This window comes from Oncorhynchus mykiss, chromosome 17 (assembly GCF_057628025.1).
Source record: "Oncorhynchus mykiss isolate SJ-2025 chromosome 17, ASM5762802v1, whole genome shotgun sequence".
NCBI classification, from domain to species: domain Eukaryota; kingdom Metazoa; phylum Chordata; class Actinopteri; order Salmoniformes; family Salmonidae; genus Oncorhynchus; species Oncorhynchus mykiss.
In genome coordinates this window covers 29,296,398-29,300,389 of record NC_143038.1, presented here as the reverse complement: position 1 = coordinate 29,300,389, position 3,992 = coordinate 29,296,398, and the positions used below count along the sequence as shown (strand labels likewise).

The following is a 3,992-nucleotide window of genomic DNA, read 5'->3' as shown; positions in this document are numbered from 1 at the left end:
CTGCGCGGGCTGGTTTCTTCTTCGTGACCAAGAAAGGGGGGGGGGGGGGGGGGGTCTTCATCTGTGTATTGACCACAGAGGTCTCAATGCCATCGCCACCAAGCACCGCTATTGAACAGCTCCGCGGGACCCTTTTTTTTACCAAGCTGGACCTGCGGAGTGACTACAATTTGATCTGCATCCAGGAGGGACATGAATGGAAGATGACCTTCAGCACTGTGTACTTTGTGATGCCTTATGGTTTAGCCAATGCTCCGTCGGTGTTCCAGGCATTCGTGAACGAGGTGTTTTGGGACATGCTTGGGCGCCAGGTGGTCATGTATATCGCCGACATCCTGCTCTACTCAGCTACCTTGGAGGAGCACATTGCCCATGACCGAGTAGTCCTGGGACGCCTCATGGAGAACCATCTGAACTTCAAAGCGGAGAAGTGCCTGTTCCAACAGGCTGCCGTCTCCTTCTTTGGATATCGGCTCAGCCTGCAGGGAGTGGTTATGGAGGAAAGGAAGGTACCAGTCCCAACCATCATAAAGGGACTACAACGGTTTGTGGGGCTTTTCCAGAGGGTCAATGTGGTAACATACAGGTTACACCTGCCCATTAACTACCGGATCTCACCATCTTTTAATGTTTCCTTCCTCAGGTGATTCCTGGTTCCATGGCTGATGCTGTCCCCCCCCCCCCCCCCCTCCAGGACTCCCGACCTTTGTGCGGGTCGGCTTCAGTACCTGGTGGACTGGGAGGGGTATGGTCCAGAGAACGGTGCTGGGTTCCGGTGACAGTCTAGATCCCAACATCAATTCCACCTTCGCTGTCTAGACCGGTCCACTCCTAGCCCTCGGGGCCGCCCTCCTGGCCGACGTTGTCCTGCGGCTGGAGCCACGCGTCGGGCGGGGGGGGGGGGGGGGGTACTGTCACATCTACTCCTGCTCCCCCTCTGCAGCGCTCAACGTCGCCGGTCTACTAACGACCGCTCCTAGCAATCCTTCATTACGCACACCTGGCAACCCTCATTATGCACACGTGCGCCACATCATGAGGCACACCTGAACTCCATCACTACCCTGATTACTTCCCCTTTATCTAGCACTCCTTTGTTGTCACCCACCAGGCAATATTGTTCATGTTTCCATGTTAGATGCCTCTCTTGTTTTGTATTGTTCCATGTTCTTCGCCATTAAACTCAATAACTGCACTTGCGTCCTGAATCCCTGCGTCTACATTACAAAGACCCTGCAAGTGTATGTAGGATGTGGTGATTTGTGTGCTCTGGTGTCCTTTGTCAATGAAGGCTCGACAGTAAGAGATAAAAGGTCTTAGTCCATCTTTTGTGGCAAAGGATGATGTCAAAAGCGGGCAGGTGTAAATACTGATGGACATACATGAAAGTGCCATGGCCTCTTGGAGCTGTGGCTTTGAGAAGCCTGTAAGTCTCCAATGTAGATTTGTACATGTGCCTTACATTCTGAAACTAATTTCCATAACTTTTCCAGGACAAAAAAACAATAAACATTTGATGACCTTTCCAGGATTTTCATGACCATACCAACCCTGGATTTGACAACTTCAAACAGCGCATTGTGCTCATTCTCAAGGTGTGCATTCTTAATCTCGAACAGCCTCCTAGCCACTGTGTGTGAATCCGGGCCAGTGATAGGCTACTTTGTTTAATAGAGGAGTCAGTACACAGTTCCCCCAAAAAATAGAGCTACGCCCCAAGTTAAGCACTGGTTAGTGAAACATAGGGTATGTTAAGTCCCAGAAAGCTGGACAGCTCTGAAATTAGAGCATTGATTGTGTCAGGTAAAATCACAGAGACAGTGGTAGACAATGGAGATGTCCGAGATCTACAACAATGATGAGTTTGGCGTTGACAATAATGGGGCTGCAGAACAGGTTGAGAATCTTTATACCAATGAAGATGGTAGAACTTCTTTATATCAATTCTCATGACTCCAAAAGCAAGGAAAATGATTTCACCCCGAAGAGCAGACCATGGGCTAAAAACCCAGGTACTGAGAGTTCAGAGAGGAGACTGCTGCAGTGTGTCTTGTACTTCTGTGTGTTCTCCTACTGACTGGGATCATAGGCCTCTGTGTGACTATAATGAAGTGATGGGCAGTCTTGAGGAGAACATCTTAGTTTATAAAACCAACTCCTCAACAGAAAGAGACCAGTTCCAGACCAGGTACAATGCCATGACTAAAGAGAGAGACCAACCCCAGGCATAGAGAGAATATCTCCAGGCAAAGCTCACTGTGCTAGAACAACGTGTAAAATAGGGATGGGGGTATTACAAGTCCAGTTTGTACTTCATCTCTACAAAGAAGTAAACCTGGGAAGAGAGCAGACAGGACTGTCTGAGAAGAGGAGCAGACCTTGTGATCATAAACAGTAGAGAAGAACAGGTCTAGAATTGACCCTTCGCTAAGCCTGGAGTAAAACAAACATACAGTCAATAATACAATATAAACAAGTCTATATACGATGTGAGCAAATGAGGTGAGATAAGGGAGGTAAAGTCAAAAAAAGGCCATGGTGGCAAAGTAAATACAATATAGCAAGTAAAACACTGGAATGGTAGATTTGCAGTGGAAGAATGTGCAAAGTAGAAATAAAAATAATGGGGTGCAAAGGAGCAAAATAAATAAATAAATACAGTAGGGAAAGAGGTAGTTGTTTGGGCTAAATTATAGGTGGGCTATGTACAGGTGCAGTAATCTGTGAGCTGCTCTGACAGTTGGTGCTTAAAGCTAGTGAGGGAGATAAGTGTTTCCAGTTTCAGAGATTTTTGTAGTTTGTTCCAGTCATTGACAGCAGAGAACTGGAAGGAGAGGCGGCCAAAGAAAGAATTGGTTTTGGGGGTGACCAGAGAGATATACCTGCTGGAGCGCGTGCTACAGGTGGGTGATGCTATGGTGACCAGCGAGCTGAGATAACGGGGGACTTTACCTAGCAGGGTCTTGTAGATGACATGGAGCCAGTGGGTTTGGCGACGAGTATGAAGCAAGGGCCAGCCAACGAGAGCGTACAGGTTGCAATGGTGGGTAGTATATGGGGCTTTGGTGACAAAACGGAATGCACTGTGATAGACTGCATCCAATTCGTTGAGAAGGGTATTTAAGGCTATTTTGTAAATGACATCGCCAAAGTCGAGGATTGGTAGGATGGTCAGTTTTACAAGGGTATGTTCGGCAGCATGAGTGAAGGATGCTTTGTTGCGAAATAGGAAGCCAATTCTAGATTTAACTTTGGATTGGAGATGTTTGATGTGGGTCTGGAAGGAGAGTTTAAAGTCTAACCAGACACCTAGGTATTTGTAGTTGTCCACGTATTCTAAGTCAGAGCCGTCCAGAGTAGTGATGTTGGACAGGCGGGCAGGTGCAGGCAGCGATCGGTTGAAGAGCATGCATTTAGTTTTACTTGTATTTAAGAGCAATTGGAGGCCACGAAAGGAGAGTTGTATGGCATTGAAGCTTGCCTGGAGGGTTGTTAACACACTGTCCAAAGAAGGGCCAGAAGTATACAGAATGGTGTTGTCTGCGTAGAGGTGGATCAGAGACTCACCAGCAGCAAGAGCGACATCATTGATGTATACAGAGAAGTAACGGTCATCAAGTCCAAAAACTTGGACGAGCTCACTTAAATCGCATGAAAGCCAGTGAGGGCAATGACAAAAAACTGAGAGTTTTCTTTAAAAAATAAATGTTTAAATGGCTGAATAATTGAACAGTGCACCAGGAGTACTTGCTACTGTGGTTCCTGAAATGCAGAGGCTCTTGGAGTATTTTTCAAATCCGAAATTATACTTTTGTTACATTGTTTGCTAGATCAACTGTTTGGCAAGCGCTCATTCTCATTGACCACCAAACGTTGCTAACGCTAGCTAGCTAGCCACTAAATCTAACTTGTTTTCTCAAAATGTGTTAGCTAGCTAATTTACCAGTTTAATTTACTAATTCCCAGCTGCTGTTAGTTCCAAAAGTAATTAT

The 3,992-nt window shown here is 46.4% G+C and overlaps 1 pseudogene; it reads left to right on the top strand.

The window, feature by feature from the left end:
- Positions 1-1,830: 1,830 nt before the first annotated feature.
- On the top strand, positions 1,831-2,414 carry LOC149975895 (C-type lectin domain family 12 member B-like; annotated as a pseudogene).
- The last annotated feature ends 1,578 nt before the right edge of the window (positions 2,415-3,992 follow it).